This window comes from Aotus nancymaae, unplaced genomic scaffold (genome assembly GCF_030222135.1).
Source record: "Aotus nancymaae isolate 86718 unplaced genomic scaffold, 86718_ANA_hifiasm-v0.15.2.pri h1tg000058l, whole genome shotgun sequence".
NCBI classification, from domain to species: Eukaryota; Metazoa; Chordata; class Mammalia; order Primates; family Aotidae; genus Aotus; species Aotus nancymaae.
In genome coordinates this window covers 19,721,584-19,741,472 of record NW_026988472.1, presented here as the reverse complement: position 1 = coordinate 19,741,472, position 19,889 = coordinate 19,721,584, and the positions used below count along the sequence as shown (strand labels likewise).

Here is a 19,889-nt window from a genome sequence, read left to right as displayed (position 1 = left end):
ATTTGGTCTTCCTTAAATGGGGAAACCAAGGTTCAAGGCAGTTCTGGGACTTATTCAAGTTCACAAGGAGCTTGCGAAGCCCAGGTCTTCCTCTTCATTTCCGATAACCTCTTCAACCAACTGCCTCGTTCAGATGTCCTCTTCTGCAGGGGTCCCTCTCCTTTGTGATTGCTGACAGCTTCTGTGGGCATTGCTCAGATTACTCCTAACCCTCTTATTTGCCTTCCTCATTTCCTCTTCCATAAGGAATGGGATCCCAGCGCCTCCCAAAGGAGAGAGCCGACCAAGATGCTAAATCACAGAACCTCTTCTTGTTGGCCACAGGAACCAGGAGATCTATCTCAGATATTTCCTCTCTCCCACTGTTGAACTGTACCTTCTGGAATTGAAAAGGCATCTGGAACCATGGAAGTCTGGACCCTCTGAGCTCTTATTCCTGCCAACCCTCTTTCTCATGTAAGCCATCCCCAAGCTCACGCTTGTAGACAGACCATCATCTCCTGGCCCGGCAGCTGTCAGCAACAGAAAAACCTGCTTTAGCCAGTTCCATCTTTGCCAGCAGATGTCACTACAGCCTGACCTCAGGTTACCCAAAATGAGCTCCTAATTTGGGTCAAAACACGCACCCAGAAGAGAATCCTTCTGCCCTTCTTCTTTTCTTCTATGGGGCAAACTTGCTGACTGCCAGTAAGATGTTTTTTATACCTCTGTTTCACCATCTGTAAAATGGACATTTCCCACACGTTCCCTACCTTCCGTACAGGGAAGCTGTGGGATTCCAGAATGCCTATGATGGTCCAGAACTAATTGGTTCCCCTCCTCACAGGACCTCAGTTATTTCCTCAAACAGGATAAAGCACCTCTGTGATAATTGACTTAACTTGCATTTGCCTTAACAGGTACCCGGAACCACCTCCACCTACTTCCGTTTCCATAGCAACAGAAGGGTCAAAAAAAATCTAACAAAATAAGACACCTAAGAGGCATAAACAAAATATGTGATGGTGTGGGAGGCTGTAAAGTTTTTATTGCCACCTGTTTGGGAAGACCTGCATAATTCAATCGTGCTCCTGGCATTTGTGAGCAAAGCAATCACCCCAAAGTTGTGGCAATAAAGCCTTTATAGTCCCCAATGCTGGCACGCCCGCTTTCTAGGTACAAAGCCCCAGTTTGATAAACTTCCGCTTCTCATATTTGCATAATGGAAACGGACTAGATTTTAAACCCAGGCTGTTGGGAGGCATAACTCGCAGCCCTCCTGGAAGTGAATCACGAGCTTTCCTAGGTGGAGGTGGCTGAAAGAGGCACCAAACCCCACCAACAAGACCGCAGGCCAGGGCAGGGGCGCCAAAAAAGACCCTCCCCACTCCCTCGGATATATGGCCGCTCCGGGTTTTGGCTGAAGGTAACATTGCTCCTGGGTCACAGAACTATAACATCAAAGCGCCTTTATGGTAAGCACATTGGCAGAGAGAGCCTGTCTAGGGCAACTTTGGGGCAGAAATGGTGGTTACGACCCAAGTATGCATGTGATGTTCTTTCTCCTCAGCCCCTCCACCCCCACGCTGCTCTCTGGTGCCCTCACATTTTCTGGTACGCCCCCTTCAACCTGCCATCCATTGCCCACCATTCCCACAATTTTTTTGCTAAGTATGCCCATTGGGGATGGGGGAAGGAGTAGCAGTGGCTGCACTTGGTGCCTCCCCCTCTCGGGAGATTACTGCGGCCCTGCCGGCGCTCAGTGGTAAAAGTTTGAACGTGTCTGCAGAGCTTAATCAAATGCTAATTCCGTGTGGTGAAAGAATTTGCTGGAATCTGCAAGGGAGCTCCTGGCAGCAAGAAAATGCGTTGATTCACTCCCAAATCTGCTTTGCCCAAGCCGGGTGCGATTTAGACTGTAAAGCTGCATTAAATCACAAAGTGCTGTGTGGATCACACAGCCATCCTTTGTGTCGTTAATGAAGGGAAAAACAGGGCTTTATTCTGAAGCTTTGTGTATAATCAGATGCCATGTTGTAAAGCTCTGGAAAACACACCAGAAATCATAATTGGGAGGAAATAAAAGGGTTAGTCCAAAACAGCATATGATTTAAATAAGAAGGAAAAAGAAACTGCCCCCAAGATTTGTGGGTTTCAAGAATCAACTTTTAATTCATTCGCAGGGAGATTACAGAAGGGGAGGAGCAGCCTTTAAAATAGTATGAAAAGCTAGTTTAGATGTAAATGAGAGATAATGGGCTTTCACCAGGAAATCAGCAGTGGGCCCAAGTTTGTGCCCAGGACGGGGGGGGGGCGGGGGGGGAGGGCGGGTGTAGGGTGACATCTTGGCCTGCAGGGCTCCAGAGTCCTGTAGATCCAGGTGCCACAGACAGCGTGGGGTTTGCGGCCTGTTAGGAAAAACGGGAGGATTTGTGGCACAGGGTCTGGTAACCAGCATTCGGAGGAAGAAATAATGGTGTTGGCTGCCCATGTTAGTTCCCAGGGTTTCTGGGGTTTGGCAGAGTTGGGGCTGGGGGAGGGTTTGACTGTCGCTTTAACACAGAAAATCTCCTTGGTGTGAACATTTTGAGGTCGCTAAGGAAAGGGGTTGGGGCTTTTACGCTTGTCTTACAGCTGGAGTTAAGGAGCGCTTCGCTGAGCCCTCCCCAGCCCTAATTCACTAATGATTTGCTTATTAGTTCAGATCAGGGAGCCAGCTTCTGGAGAGATGTGAATTGGCATTGATTTAATCCTCTTCCCAGCACGCGCTCCCGGCCCAGGGTGAGGCTGGGAAGGGAGAGGGGGGCTGCCAGCCCTTTCAAGAGCAAGTTGCTGCTTCTTCTGTCTGGCTTTGTCTGCTTTCCTTACCATCTGCTCTCAGGCAGAGGAGCCGTGGATGGAGGGGGCGAGCCCCAGAGTCCAAGCCCGGGCTTTAGATCTGCTGTCCCTGTATAATGCTGAGCTCAGTGGCCTCCTGGCAAGTACAGCGTATGGACGACATGCCATGAAGGTCCCTCAGCTCTGGCATCTATCATTACAGGGACTGGAGCCTCTGGAACATCTTAGTGATAAGGAATTTTGCCCACAATGTATTCGGTGTCCTGTGAGCCAGGTGCTGTTCTATGTATGATGTCACCTGCCTCTCCGGTAGATACCATTATTATCCACACTTTACAAGGGAGGAAGCCGAGGCTCAGAGAAGTTAAGGAACCTACCTAAGGTCACATAGATAAAACATTGGATCCCAAGCTGTATAACTCAAGTCTTTGATCTTCACCACACACTATGTGGTTTAATCTGAGCTGCTTCTGCTTGAACATACCGTTTAGCTTGATTATCTCTTTACAAACTGCCATCAAGAACATTTTTCTTCATCCTTCTTCTAGGTAGATGATTTAATAATGGTGAGGGACTTACTATTCTAGAGCGTACTGCCCATGGTTCATCTTAGTGACTGAGTACCCTTTTCTGAGCAAGACAAGAAGTACAACCCAATCTTTGTTTATTCCAAGCTGATTGGCCCGATTCTAGACCCAGCTCCACGGCTTTGCTTGGGTGGTTCTCATGACCTACACTCGCCAACCTTCCCTTCACCTATCTAAAGCCTACCAATACTCCCAAGACTTAATTTAATCTATTAGCACCCACTTTCACCTCTCCCACAGAGAGTTCTCTTTTCTGGATCACCATTGGGCACTTAACACATACCTTTCTGCGTCTATCTTTCCGTATGTATCTGTGCTTTTCTCTTCTGTCGGGCTAAGCTTTTGAGAACAGAAACTGAGTCTTCCACTTCTCTACATTTCTAATTCTACAGTGTCTTGAACATAGTATACCCTCAGAAAATAGTTGCCTGTTGACTGATGAATAAAACTTGGGACCTGACTTATGGTTTCTTTGGAAATCTCCAGTGCATATCTTTTTAATACCTGTAAGCCTGGCTACTCCTCAATAGAGATCCAGTACAGAGCTCACTCAGTTTCTGAGCGCTGCTAAGGGTCCAAATAAAGTTTGAGTTTCCAAGAAATCCCTGAAGTTGGCTTGTCCTCAAGTCAGTTCCAAAAGAATCCAACTAACATTTATTAAACTCCTGCTATGTGCCCAGGCACTGTGCTAGGCATGGAGGATATCAAAATGAATACGGTATATAGGGTTTGCCTTTTCATCTGGAGTATGAGTATATCCTGAACCAGACAGCCATTGCGTGGGGCTCCCCCAATAAATGGTAAACTTTGTAAGAATTGGGATCATGCCCAGTTTTGTTCACTGTTCTATATCTAGCACATTACACAGTAGAAGACATGCTCAGTAAATTTATGTGGACTATGATTATGCAGAGAACTTTGCCATGTTATCTCACTGAATCATTACCCCAAAGCAGTGAGATTCGTATATTGATTTCCATTTCATTGATGAAAAAACAGGTTTAGTGACCTTATATAAGTTTCTGGAGGTCATATGGTAGGGGAGGCAGGTGATCAGACCATGTCTGTCTGGCTCCAAACTCATTTATCACATCCCTCACCCAGGACTCCCAGAACACCCTCCTAAGTCGGTAGAAAATGGGGCAGAAAGGTATGAGCGAATTCTGACAAAAGTGTAAGTAACCATCATTCCCTCGACAGCCAATTCATAGCCCAGCTTAAAAGAAATTGCTCAAAATGAGCACACCTAGTCTTTGGTTTCTAAATACCATTTCCCATCAAAAGGAGGCAGCTTCCTTGGACAAACAGATTAAAGAGGGCTAAAGAGACCTGACAACTAAATGCACTATTGATCCTGGATTGGATTGTAGATCAGAAAAAAACATGCTACAAAGCACAGTATAGGAACTATTGACAAAATTTGACTATGGCCTATGCATTAGATATTTTTCTATTGTTATAAATTCCTTGAATATAAAAATGGTCTTGTGGTTATGTGGAAGAATGTCCTTCTTCTTAGAAAATATAGGCTGAAATATATAGAGGTGAACTGTCATGATGCCTGTAAATTACTTTCAAATTGTTTAGAAAAAAGGTAGATGAGCAAATACAGCACAATAATAATTCATGAATCAAGGCATGGGGCATATGGATGCTTCCTGTATTATTTTTTCTACTGTGTGAATGTTTAAAACTTTTCAAAATAAAAATTGAAAGAGGAGAGAATTATGCAGAAATGGCCCTGAAAATGTTACCCACATCCACCAGAAACGTCTGGAATGGAGACTAGGGGTCACATTAAGTAGGCAGCTGCTGAGAAAATGGGTGCATTAGCTGAAGTCCATTCTTACAAGAACACTCTCAAGAAGATTCTGTGGAAACAGACCGTTTTTTATAGGGTTTTCAAACATGAAACCAAATTAACTACTACATGCCATTAAATACAGAGCTATACCCGTGAAAACCCTGGAGTGGTAACCCAGGAGGAGGCAGAAGCAAGTTTGAGGTATCCCACCTCCACTTCAGAGACTAAAACCTGGGCCACTTATTACCTAAGGTAACACCTAAATGTCAAAAGGCAAGGATGGAGCCAGAGCGCAAAGCTTGCCTGTGAATACAAATGGGAACAGGCTTTCAAAATAAAGCCGGGATTCAGGTTCCAATACTCCAAATGCCAATCAAAAGACTCATTCATTTTTTAAATATGTGGGTGAGAGTTGAGAATTACATCTGAAAGGCCACTATCCAGAAATAAGCTCAGAATCATCATGTAGATTTCTGTATATGCTTGTCTGCCTCAGCTTTGGTTTAGTGAGTTGGGTTTTTTGGAGTTTTTTCCAAGAACAACGTGAGAAGGGGGCATTGCTAATTGAAGTTTTTATAAACAAGCATCTATTTGCGATTTTTTTTTTTCGAAATAAAAATTTGGGTAAAAGAAAAATGCTCAGACCTGGCCCTGAAAATGTATGTCAAAAGTGGATCTAGGAAGTGGAGACAGAATCTTTGCAATTAAAGAAACAAGGTGGTCAGGCACGGTGACTCACGCGTGTAATCCCAGCACTTTGGGAGGCCAGGATGAGCAGATCATGAGGTCAGCAGATCGAGACCATCCTGACCAACATGGTTAAACCCTGTTTCTACTAAAAATACAAAAAGTTAGCTGGATGTGGTGGCACATGCCTGTAATCCCAACTACTAGGGAGGCTCAAGTATGAGAATTGCTTGAACCCAGGAGGCAGAGGTTGCAGTGAGCCGAGATCGCACTACTGCACTCCAGCCTGGCGACAGAGCGAGACTCCATCTCAAAAAAAAAAGAGGTTGAGGGTAAATGTTAGGTCTAAAATTTTGCCCTAAGTGGAACAATCATTGATGACAGGATGAACTTTTATGTCAACACTTTAAGGAAGGGGTCTAACCCAGAGGGCTTTCTGGAGACAGCTTCCCTGCTAATAAAAGTTGGGATGCTTTGATTTAAGAAGTCTCTGATTTCTGTTAGTGAAGTTCTGGTGATGCCTTTAGTAGCTGGTAGCAGAATTTCCTCCTAAGACCTGGAGGTTGACTAGGGCAACTTACAAAGCAGATGACCTTGTTCTCAAGTGAGAGAGTTCAGCTCACTGCCAAGGAAAACTCTCACTGTCACCATTACCACCCTGCTATACCAAGCAACCACTCTCAAAGCCAGTATTGGGCAGAAATCCTGCTTAGGGCTCAGGAGAGCAAAGCCTCTCTCCTTCCTGGCTGAGCACCATTTTGTTTCTCCTGAGGAGAAACCCAGAACAAAGGCAAGAACAGAACTAACTAAAGAGAAGCAGGGGCAGACCCTGCCAACAGAAGATAGTTTCATTAAAAATATATATATATATGGACAGTCTTGTTCTTTGCTATAGGCCATGGTTATCGGTGTTTGGATTTTGATTTTGTTTGTGGGAGGTGGATTATTTCAGAGAGCAGAGTTATTCAACCTTCTCCTGCTCTGCCTTTGAAAAGTTCTGATAGAGAAGTCCCTGGGCTGAATAAAAAAAAGGGGGTCCCAGCCCCGAATGATGTTGAGGCTTTGGAATTTATTTAGATTGCCTTTTTGGTAAGTTGCTTTCTCTCATTTTGTAAATGTGCCATGTGCGTTCAAAAAGAATATGTAATCTGTTGGTTGAGTGTCAGATTCTATTCCTATCCACTGGTTAAAATTTATTAATTGTGTGGTACACATCTTCAGTAGCTTTATTTTTTGTCTCCTTTATTCATCAGTTTTCAGAGACAGGAATCTTAACATCTCCACCTACACTTCCTGGTTAATCTATTTTATTCTCTAGTTCTGCCCATTGTTGTTTTAAATATTTGAGGTTGTGTCGATAAATGTATGGAGTGTAAATTCTAATGAAGATAAGTATTTCTGTCTGTTTTGGTCTCTGCTATGTCCTTCAAACCTACAGCAATGCCTAGAATATTATAGGCATTCAATAAATTTTACTGGCCAGATGCAGTGGCTCATGACTATAATCCCAGCACTTCTGGAGGCTGAGGCAGGCAAATCGCTTGAGCTCAAAAGTTCGAGACCAGCCTGGACAATATGGCAAAACCCCATCTCTACAAAAAACACAATAACAAAAAGAAATTAGCCGGGGGTGGTGGGTGCATGCATAGTCCCAGCAACTCAGGAGGCAGAGTGGGAGAATGGCTTGAGCCCAGGAGGCATAGATTGCAGTGAACTAAGATAGCACCACTGCACTCCAGCCTGGGTGAGAGTAAGAGTCTGTCTCAAATATATCTACATGAATAAATGTGCTTTCATAATTGTTATATATTCTAGAACTATTATTCCTTTTCCCCACATGTACCATTCCCCTTCGTCCTTTATGATATCTGTAGTTTTGAATGCTATTTTGTCTGATATTAAAATAACTGCCCCAGCTTTATTTAATTTATTTTTCCTGATATATCTTTTTCCATTCATTTACTTTCAGCTATTCTGTATTCCTTAGTTTTAAGAATACAAAATAGAACAGGGGCATGGTGGCTCATGCCTGTAATCTCAGCAATTTTGAGAGGCCTAGGTAGAAGGATTACTTGAGCCCAGGAGTTCGAGATCAGTGTAGACAACATAGCAAGACCCCATCTCTAAAAAAAAAAATGTTAGCCAGGTGTGGTGGTGTGTGCCTGTAGACACAGCTACTTGGGAGGCTGAGATGGGAGAATCACTTGAGCCTTGGAGTTTGAGGGTACAGTGAGCTGTGATTTCACCACTGCAGTCCAGCCTGCTCAACAGAGCAAGACCCTGTCTCAATAATAATAATAATAATAATGATAATAATAATAATAATAAAATAGTTGAAAGTAGAAAATAGCAGTCTGGGACCTGATCAGTGAGTTTGGCCCACTTGTATTTGTTGTAACCACCATTAGGAATTCATTTTACCATCTTATTTCCCATTTTCTACTAACTATAATTTCTTTTTGTTTTCTTTTTTTCAGACTATTGACAATATCAAATGTTTCTCTGCTAGTTTATAAGCTACACATTCTAAGTTTATTTTTATGGTGATTACCTGTACCATCAATCAATTTGTTAAACTTACCAATACCTATACTGTGGTAGCTTGTATTTTCCAAAGATCTCCCCAACAATATCCCCCATCTCAATACTATTCTATGTCCCACAACCATATTCTACCATGGCATCTTGACATTCCTCCCATCCAGACGGAGTTATGGGTGGAGGGTATATCCTCTGCCTTAACTCTGGGCAGGCTTGTAATTTGAGTGTAACTTGAATGCAGTGTAAGTGACACTCTATGATTTCCAAGGCTACGTCCAAAAAGGCGATGCAACTTCTACTTTGCTTGTTAGATCACTGGTGGCTGGAGCCCTGAACCACCATTTTTAAAGTCCAACTATCCTGAGGCTGCCATGCTATAAGCCCAAATAGCCCACGTAGAAAGGCCACCTGGAGAGGCCCTGAGACCATGTGAAGAGAGAAAAATGCCCAACCAGCCCTCAGTTGCTACAGTCCCCTGTTGTTTTAGCTCAACAACAACAGGGAGCTGTAGCAATGGGGGTGCTAGTTGGGCATCGCAATGTGCGTTTCCCACATTGCTTCAGCCACAGTCTAATTGTAACCACATGAGAGACTCCAAGCCAGAACCACTCAGCTAAGCCCTTCCAGAACTCCTGACCCACAGAAATTATAAGAGATAATAAAATATTGTGGTTATTTTAAGCTGCTAAATTTTAGAGTAATTTTTATATGGATGTAACAACTGAAATAGATATATTTTCCTTAGAACAAGAAAATTACTATAGCATGCTCTAACATCTTTCTTGTTTCTACCCACCCTGCTACTGTGTTGATATCCCTAGAATTTTGCTCTAGACTGATATGAACGTACTTGGTAGAAGGGCATCTGTTACCTTTTTGTTTATTTATATATCTTTTAGCAACAAGGTCTCACTCTGTCACCCAGGTTGGAGTGCAGTGGCAAGAGTATACCTTATTGTAGCCTCAAACTCTTGGGCTCAAGCAATCCTGCCACCTCAGCCTCCTAAGTAGCTGGGACTACAGGCACAGGCCGCCATGCCAGGCTAGTTTTTTGTTGTTTTGCTTTTTGCTTATAGAGACAAGTGAGTGTCTAATCCTGCTGTCTCTTGCTCGTAGTGAATTCTTTCTTCAATTGTTCTATATTTTTGAATTGTGAGCTCATCATAAACATGGTTTTATGTGTAGGAACTTTACGAGACCTGATCAATGGAGTGTCCTTCTGTGAAGTTTTTTTTGTGTGTTTGCCAAGCTGTCCGGGGTTTCACTATCATTTTTATAATAATTTCTGAGCTTGGAGCTCCAGGACCACATAAGGAATATATATTTAATTCCAAACCCTCTTAAGATATAGGTCAAAACTTTCTCAGGAGACATTTATTTTGTTTTCCACTTGTAGCCTAGACCACAACAGACAAACCCCTCTGGGTCAATGAGTGGACTTTTTTCTAATCTACCCTCATACAGAGGATTCCACTTTTATAGAATGTATGTATCACATGTCCAACTTTTGCCTTACAAGGACTCAAAGCATCAACTCCTCGTCACCCCACCCACCCCTCCCAGGACCTCAAGTAGACATTAAATGATCCAAGGGCCTAGAGTACTGAACTAATGTCTCTCCCTATTTGTCCCCACCCTAAGGCAGTCACATAATCATTCACAAGCCCACTGCCCTAATTTTCAGTACCGTTTCCATTCACATCCTTGTCAATTTCCTGTGTGCTCATCTATTCATTCTAATAAATATTCGTTTATTTCTAGATAAGTGAGGAAAATGGGTTTTCAGGTTATCTTGATCACAATATTTCCAGAACTAGAAGCAAAAATGTATTTATATAAGCAAATATGAAATCCACCAGTTTCTGAGATTTCTGGCAGTGATATTGATATTCTTTACTTAAGTATCTCTGACAGATAAACATACTGGTTTACATTCATGCACATATTTTTAAATATAGCAATCATAAGGGCTAGCCACTGCCCTAAGTTTCACTACTTGGGGTAGTAAAACTCCTGGCAGAATATTTGGCCTGCTGAATGGAATTGTTCCTTCATAATTGAGACTCTGTCTTAGTATCTCTTCTGTTGGTCTTTACCTAAAAATACTCTTGCCTTTATATTTTAGTAGTACTACTAAGTCATTAACCAGAGAGGTAATGCTGAGTATGAGAAAAACATATATGGGCTCTGGAATCAGGAAGACATGGCTCTATTTTACTTTCCAGCTGGGTGTCCTTGGGCAATTAATTCTATCTGAGCCTCAATTTCTTCATCTGTAAACTGGGGATGATGAAACCTATTTTAACGGTATATTAGTCAGGGTTCTCCAGAAAGACAGACCCAAAAGGATAGCTAGATAGACAGATACATAGACAGGTGGATGGATAGAAAGAAAGAAAGAAAGATAGATAGACAGACAGACAGATAGATAGATAGATAGATAGATATTTATTAGGGGAATTGGCTCGAACAGTTATGGAGAAAGCAAACTCCCATCATAGGTCATCTACAAGCTGGAGAACCAGGGAGGCCAGTAATATGGCTCAGTCCAAGTCCAAAGGCCTCAGAACTAGGGAAGCTGATAGTATAACTCTCAGTCCAAGGCCCAAGGCCTGAATAGAGGAGGCCAGCAGTGCAAACCCTGGGGTCCAAAGGTCAGAGAACCTGGAGTTCTGATGTCCAAGGGTAGGAGAAGAAGGGTGTTTCCAATTCCAGGAGAGAGACAGGACAAATTCACCTTTCCTCTGCCTTTTCTTTCCATCTGGATCCCCAGCTGATTGGATGGTGCCTGCCCATGTTGAGAACAAATCTTCCCCCACTCAGTTCACCATTCACATGCCCCACAATTCTACATCCCACAATCGTATTCTACAATGGCATCTTGACATTCCTCCCATCCAGACGGAGTTTCTTGACACATCTCCTCCAGAAACACTCTCACAGAAACACCCAAAAATAATGCCTTACCAGCTATCTAAGTATCCCTGAAATTACTTAGGTTGACACCAAAAATTAACCATCACAAAAGGGTTGAGGTTTGAATACACAAGATAATGTCTATAAAGTACCCTTCACAAAATAGATTCTTCAAGTATTATTTAATCCACTTTTGAGTTCTTTTCTTTTAACTACATAAGTATGCCACTTTGGCATCATCCACAATGACTAAGAGGGTACTACTTCAACTATGAGTTCCTTTATTTCACTGGTCACCACTTATTTCATTTTCTTAACATTAAAAAATTCCCCTTTTTATATGCTTTTGGGCATTTGGGGAGCAGTCCAGTTAACTTGAATTGCCTTAACAAAACCTCTATACCCAATAAATGTGCCTTGTTTCAGCCATAAAGTTGATCATGGCTTTATCTGCATGTTTGTTGCTGGGATGATATAAGTAGGAAAGGCAAAGTCAGAGGTAAGTTTCTAGTTGTAATAAACCTGATCCAGAGGCTTTCAGAGCTGAAAGGAACCTTAGAAATCTCCAAAATGAGGAGTCTAAGGGACAGTGAAGAAAGCTGAACTTCCCAGGGTCACCCAACCACTGAGCAACAGAGCTGAGATCAAAAGCCAGACTTTCTGATGCCAGGAGCAGGACTCTAACTGGAGTCATTTTCATGACCAAATGACAAAATTTGCAACTAACCTTTCAGTTGGATCAGTTTGTAATCTGGAAGCAAGGCAGATCATCATTATTAATAATTGCCCTTCCACTTTGTTTCTGTGGCTCTGTAAACCTATCAATTGTAGTTTTCCAGGGAGCCTTATGACTCAGCGTACACAGTAGAGTTGAATAACTGTGTGTTCAATGAAATAATGAAGAACTATTTTACCATTATCTGACATTATGTGCCATGAATTCTAAGCCTGAATAGAACCTTTTACATTGTGGATTTCTGTTAGAAGTGGTCCTTATTGTTCTCCTGGCATTGCTGTTTTTATATGTTTTTAATATTTTCCCCACTCAAGAACTGAAAACATGCCTTTCTTTCTTTCCTAGGTGGTTAATCCCTCTCAGACACAGGAAATTGGCAACCTTTCCATGATGACTGGTCATCTCCAGACTGTACTCTAAGCGGAGACCACCCAGTTGAGTGATGAATGCCATTTGTCAACAAGGAAACAGGCCAGGCCAGGGGTGTAGGGGGGAAGCTGAGTTGAGATCCATTATTCCTTTGAGAAAATTCAAATGTTTTATCTTACCAACCGTGGGTTGGGAATGTGCTGGATCTAGACAGAGATGTATAGTCTCCTGGAGCTCAGCCAGGTGCTGCAAGGGTCTTGAGCAGAATGGGAGCCTGAGGGTGAGTGAAAGCATGTGTCCCACTTTGGGAACAGCATCACTGTTACAGAACATGGCAGCAGGAAGGTACAAGGCCCATCAGCTCTGGTGATCTAGGTGGGTGGGGGTGGGCACCAACATTAACGCATCTTTGAGGTCTGACTGATGGGTTTGGTCTAGCCATTGGTTTGGGATGATGTCCTAAAATCAGGTGGACCTTTCACTAAAATGAAGAGCAGTGTGTCCTTCAAAACTTGGAGCTTAAATGCGGGACCCCATAGGATTGGGCTGGGTCTGGCAGCTAATCATCAGACCATGTCATATGGAAATAGCTGTGTCATGGAGGTCCCTGGCACAAAATAAATTGTTCTCACCTTGAGCCTTGAACCTTGACCGTGTCCACTTGAGATTTTAGGCCACAAAACTCAATCAATTCACAACAACCCTAACCTGGAAGGTAATACAGAAAGCTAGCTTTTCCATCAAAATTTGTGTCCCCCACTTTGCATATGTAGAGTTGCCATTGATATACAGTTGTGCAACCAGAGACTACATTTCCCAGCCATCCGACTAGTTCTCTCATCTATTGAATAAGAGAGAAAATAATGTTTATTCCTCCCAGACTAAGGCATTTAAGAAGTACACCTGCTTGCCTCATCTCTGTTTTCTCTTTCCTTTTAGACTGGAAACTAAGGACATTCAAGCCCTAGGGCAGTGGTTCTCAGTGTGGTCCCTGAACCAGCAGTGTCTGCAACATCTGGTAATTCATTAGAAATGCACATTCTTATATCCTACTCCAGACTTACTAAATCAAACATTCTGGGGTAAGGTCCCAACAATCTGTTTTAACAAGCCCTCCAGGGGATTCCATTGCTCACTAAAGTTTGAGAACCACTGCTACTAGCTGATGGCAGAGCCATAAGAGAGAACCCCAGGTTCCTGAATCACCACATAGAAGACAGCCATATACCACCCAGAAAGATCTGCATCAGACTTTTCTATGAAATAGAAATAAAATTTGGTTGTGTTAAGACACTGAAATTTGAAGGGTTTTTTTGTTTTTTGTTTGTTTGTTTTTTGTTTTTGAGACAGAGTTTCACTCTTGTTGTCCAGACTGGAGTGCAGCGGCATGATCTCAGCTCACTGAAACCTCCACCTCCCAGGTTCAAGTGATTCTCCTATCTCAGCCTCCCAAGTAACTGGGATTATAGGCATGTGCCACCATGCCCAGCTAATTTTGTATTTTTAGTAGAGATGGGGTTTCTCCTTGTTGGTCAGGCTGGTCTTGAACTCTTGACCTCAGGTGATCCACCCACTTCAGCCTTCCAAAGTGCTGGGATTATAGGCATGAGGCACCATGCCAGTCTTGAAGGTTTATTTGTTGCAGCAGCTACTGTTACATTAATACAGGATGGACGTTCAAACCTATCTATCCCAAATACAATTGCAATGTGGGGGGAGTGCTGAATATCGCTGGATTCCTGACACTTAAGAGGGGGTACAGAGGTATCCTAATATAGCTACAGTTAGTGGTGGCAACAGTGGGAGTCGAAGATCAGAATGTAGAGGCCACAATGGTAGAATCATGCTGCTCAAACCAGCAGGCCTCAAGCATCACCAGGAAGAGTAAGAGACATGGCTAATGCTGAATGAATGTATCTCCCTGGGATCCTCTGCCAGTCTCACATGAATGATTTTCACAGGAAACAAGACAGACGCCAAGGACCATCTGCCAATTGTCAGCTGACTATCCAGTGATATAACCACTGCTACTGGCAGACCAGGACAAGGTCCAGGAATTTTCCAGTGCCTATGAATCTACCAACACCTGGGTCTGAAACAGCTACTATCATGCAACCGGCCTTACTAGATTAGTTTCAGAAACAGCTGCAAGAATGCGGGGTCTGGTAGGCAGAATTTTCAGATGACCCCCCCACTCCCAGTGACTCTTTCCCTTGTATAATCCCCTCTCCTCTGAGAACCTGTGAATACGATGAAATGTCACTCCCATAATCATTATATGGCAAAAGTGAGATCATTGTGGGTGGGCTTGACCTTATTATGTGAGCCCCGTAAAAGCCGAGAGCTTTCTCTGGCTAGTGGCAGAAGAGGGATGCAGAGTGACATGCTCCAGGAGGCCTAGAAGAAAGCAGACAACCCTGTGGGCTGCCTATGGGGGCCACATGGCAAGGAAAGAGTGGCCTCTGAAAGCTGAGAGCAGTCCCCAGTCAATAGCTTTCCAGAAAATGGAGCCCCAGCCCTAGAACCCCAAGGAACTGAATTCTGCCAACAACCAGTGAGCTTGGAAGAGGACTCCAAGCCTCAGATGAGAACCACAGCCCCAGCCAACACTTTGATGTCAACCCAATGAGACCTTGAGCAGAAAATCCAGCGACATTATGCCAGGACTTCAGATCTACAGAACTGTGAGATAATAAATTGGAGGCGTTTTAAGCATCTAAGTTGGTGGCAGTTTGTTAAGCAGCAATGGAAAATTAATACTCAGGATACCATGAGTCTGCCAGGGCAGAAGACACTGCCCATGCTTGGCTCTGATCCCCTCAGATCCCTTTGCTGACATCTGTGTGTCCTCCCCCATCTTCTGTGTGCTTTTAGTTCTAACAGCCCACACCTGTGATTCTCTTTAGCCAGCTGGCCTTGGGCTTCTAGAGCTGCTTTACCCGGTTTGTGCAGAGCTGGAAGTGCCTGGGAGTTTATGCTCCCTCAGGGAGACACTTAGTCAAAGAGCAAATGGTATGGGAGCATAAAATCCAGCTTCCCTGCCTCAAGTTAGGCTAAACTCAGAGGTATAACTCACGCTCCAGTGCTGCCCTGAGGGATCAGGTTAAGGCTGAGACTTGGCCCCAGATTGTGCTTTGCCTGGTTCCCTAGACATCCCTGCCCTGCTTCCCTGACCCCCTCACCGGTCGCCCCTGGGAGCCCCACCTCAAGCAATCCTTTACGCCTTTCCCTCTCTGACCTCCCTCACTTGGATGAAGGAAGAATCAGGTGAGATGATGTATGTGATGGCACTCTCGAACTGCCAAGTAGCCGCTGTGTGAATTCCCTGATGTGCAGCTTTGCCTCTGCCCTCCTCCTTAAATAGCAGTGTAGCAGGGTGAGATGATTATCTGATCAGCTGGTAATGGAGTTCATTTTAGGGAGGAAATAGACTTTGTTTAGGAAAATACCTTGAATGGGCAGGGGAGGCTCTAAAGGTATGCTATAGAGGGCGACCACTAAATGAGGACAATAAAATGCCTATGCATAAGGAATGAACAGGAAGAGTGGAGAGGAGAGGTGGGCTGGTGGGAGAGGAAGCAGTCAACAGGCACCCACCGAGGAAGGTGGCTGGTGAGGAATGCACAGTGGCATGGTGAAAGGAGAACACGGACGGTCAGCCATCCTTGTTCTGCCAAGTTATCTTCCTTACGTGAGTCTGATGTAACTCTCCACCCCAATCAGCACGAGCTCAAACCTCAGAAAGTCAACTGTATGCACAGTCGCCCTATGGGAGTGGCTTTTAGGAAAACCAAGCTTCTGTTCTTGGCCATCCAGGAGCAGGGGAAGAGGACAGCCTAGCTGTCATTCCAGGTTCTGGTGGCATATGCCAACTGCTGACTGGCAGGCTCCACAGGCAGCCCACAGGCCAAGTGTCAGTCTCAGCATGACCTTACCTGAACTTGGCATGTCTCCTCTCAAGCCCCATCCCACTACAGGGTGCCTGGACTCCAGGACTCCCACTGCCCAGTCACAAACTGTGGCAGTTTGACTTTCTCCCAAAGCAGATCCTGAAACAAGGACTCGGGTGCAGGTAGTTCATTTGGGAGGTGATATCAGAGGAGGGGTTGGGGAGTGAGACCAGGAAAAGAGCCTAGCCTGGAGAATGTGTGGGCAACCGAGCCTCAATCTTGCTGGAGAACCTCTGAAGAAGTGTGTAGAACATGCCTCAGAATTTCCCACCACGCCAGGTACAGTGGCTCACACCTGTAATCCCACCAACTTTGGTAGGCCAAGGCAGGAGGATCACTTGAGGCCAGGAGCTTGAGACCAGCCTGGGCAACATAGTGAGACCCTGTCTGTACAAAAGCATATTTTTTAAATTAGCCAGGCATGGCGGTGCATGCCTGTGGTCTCGGCTGCTCCAGAGGGTGAGGTGGAAGGATCACTTGAGCCTGGGAGGTGGGGTCGGCAATGAGTCATGATTGCACCACTGCACTCCAGCCTAGGTGACAGAGTGAGACCGTCCCTATCTAAAGGAAAAAAAAGAGAATTTCCCAGTCAAAGGATGGGGAAGGTGGGGTTTTCTCAGTGTCCCTCGTGGGTTGAGAATTGTTCTGGGGAGCATTAAATCCCTGAAACTTTGGGACTGACCATTGCCTCGGCTGAGCAGCTCCCACAGTGCCAGAGAAACCTCTCAGACAGAGCATCGGGGAGGTGTAGGTAGCCCAGGTGGTAAGCTGTCAGTGTACATAGGGGGCAGAGCTGCAGGTGAACTCAGACATAGACCACAAGGGTATGGGTTGGAGCACCAATGGCATCTGTAGAAAAGCCTCAAGCTCTGCCTGCTCCTCACCCTCATCCCTCTCATTCCCTGTCTCCTACCTAACTCTTGGGCATCTGCTCTCGCTGCTCCTGCCTTCTCATTCTCACTCACTGCTGAAGCTCAGTTCCTCATTGTCTCTCTCCTGGAAACAATAACTTACTGTTATGGACTGAATTGTGCCCCCTCTGTCCCCTAAAAGTCATATGCTGAAGGCCTGAGCCCCAATGCGACTACGTTTGGAGATGGGGCCTTTAAAGAAGCAATTCAGGTTAACCAAGATCATAAGGGTGGGGCCCTAATCCAATAGGATTGGTGTCCTTATAAGAACAGGAAGAGATGCTAAAGCTTACTCTCTCTCTCCCGACAGGCGCATAGCCTTGTGAGGACACAGCAAGGAAGCAGCTGTCTATGAGCCAGGAAGAGAGGCCTCACCAGAAACCAGCCGTGCCAGCACTTTCATCTTGGACTTCCAGCCTCCAGAACTGTGAGAGAATAAATGTTTGTTCAAACCACCTGTTACATTCTGTTACGGCAGCTGACCAATACATTTACCTACTGGTCACCCCACCTCTTATTTTACTACCTCCCACTGTGATCAGAGTGATCTTTCTGAAAGGCAAACCCGACCCTGTCTCTCCCTAGTGCAAACATTTTTGAGAGCTCCTCAGCACCTCCAAGATCAAACAGGGATTTTTGGCCAGGCACAATGGTTTATGCCTATAATCCTAACACTTTGGGAGGCCAAGGCTGGGGGATTGCTTGCGGCCAGGATTTCAAGACCAACCTGGACAACATAGCAAAACCTTGTCTCTAAAAACAAACAACAGGCCGGAAGCAGTGGCTCACGCCTGTAATCCCAGCACTTTGGGAGGCCGAGGTGGGTGAATCACGAAGTCAGGAGTTTGACACCAGACTGACCAACATGGTGAAATCCCATCTCTACTAAAAATACAAAATTTAGCTGGGCATGGTGGTGTGTGCCTGTAATCCCAGCTACTCGGAAGGCTGAGGCAGGAGAATCACCCAGGAGGTGGAGGTTGCAGTGAGCTGAGATCGCGCCACTGCACTCCAGCCTAGGCGACAGAGCAAGACTCCATCTCAAAATAAAACAAAATAAAAAACAAACAACAGAGATCCTTGACATTGGCCCCAACGTCCTCCATGACCTGTGTACTTGTCCAACCTTGTTCTTAACATTTTCTAGCTTACTCTCAATATTCTGGCCACCTCAATCAAACACGCCATCTCTTTATTTACTTTAGCTTCCCAACTATGCCATCTCCCTGCCACTGCAATACTATTCCTGCCTCCTCAAATGCTTTTCTCCCTGCTGTCCCCCTGACAAATCCCTCCATCAATGGTTCCTGCCTCACCCTTGACTGCTGCAGCCAGAGTCAATTCCACCTCCCTGTTTGTCATGCCCCCAACCTACCTTCTAACTTCTTCTGTGGCACAGGCTTGTATCAAGCTTGTCCTCCACCTGTCTGCCTGCTCCCCTATGCATCCACAGCATCAAGACCAGAGTCTGCGCCAGACACAGTGGCTCATGCCTGTAATCTCAGCACCTTGGGAGGCCCAGGTAAGAGGATCACTTGAGTCCATGAATTTGAGGCTGCAGTGAACCATGATCACACCACCACACTCCAGCCTGAATGACACAGAAAGACCTTGTTTAAAAAAAAACAGTGTCTGGCACATAGTAGATGCTCACATATTTACTACATCAATAAGGGAAAGAAGGAATAAAGAATTATTCTTGCATAGGTCACTGAGTATTACAATAGAAAGAAACATTAAAGATAATATGGTTCAAGCTCCGTATTTTATGGAAAAGAAAAATAAAGTGACCATCAATGCTCCACCCTTCCATTCTGCTTTCCTATTCTAGTGGAGATCAGCCTGAGTTCCCAGTGCCAGGACTCATCTGCCTGGGGGCTTTCTCTGGCCCCTGGCACCTGCCCTGCCCATACTTGCAGCAGGCCAGAAATGCTAGGAATTAATGTCTGCTGCTGCCCCAGGAGCAGCCTGCAACCAGTGACTGACAGGTATTGGTGTATAAATACCCCAGCTCCCTCATCCCTTCATCAGAATGTCACTGTGGCATGTTCTGCACTATCTTCCAAAGATCCCCAGCAGGACTGTGCCCCAGTTTCTCACAGTAGTAACTAGTTTGACAATTCCTCCTTTATTAATTTCCTTCTCTTCCCTGCCATCCTGGGATTACTTCCCAAATAAGTCGTTTGCATTTGAATTCTTGTTTCCAGGTGTCTTCTGGAGAAACCCAAGCTAAGACAGAGACTAAAACCTGGAAAGGACAAGGAATATGACCAAGGTCACGCTGCTGTTCAGTGCCAAAGCTGGGTCTGCAAGCAAAGCTGGGTCTGCAAGCTGACTCTTGACTCCTCCTGCCCATAGCTCATCCTACTGCCCAGCACAGAGAACTGTCACAGTAATCCCCAGCCCAGGCTTGCACGAGAGCCTTTCCCTGTGGGATCCAAGGAAAGAGGCCCTCACCCTTAGTGAAGGGCTGGGCCAAGCCTACAATATGGGTACCAGGACTAGGGCCCCATTATTTTTGTTCACCACTGTGCTCCATCCCATTACTGGGACCTTGCATTAGCACTGCCC

General features: G+C 44.9%; 1 long non-coding RNA gene across 2 annotated transcripts; it reads left to right on the top strand.

Annotated features, from left to right (window-relative positions):
* The first annotated feature begins 1,281 nt into the window (after nucleotides 1-1,281).
* LOC105714223 (uncharacterized) lies at nucleotides 1,282-17,854 on the top strand. 2 transcript variants are annotated; one of them, XR_001106767.2, is made up of 4 exons: nucleotides 1,282-1,454; nucleotides 12,434-12,522; nucleotides 13,397-13,475; nucleotides 17,629-17,854. It is a non-coding gene; the product is annotated as an uncharacterized LOC105714223 (long non-coding RNA). The 2 variants fall into 2 exon arrangements; XR_001106766.2 differs by having other exon boundaries at nucleotides 12,434-13,475.
* Nucleotides 17,855-19,889: the final 2,035 nt, after the last annotated feature.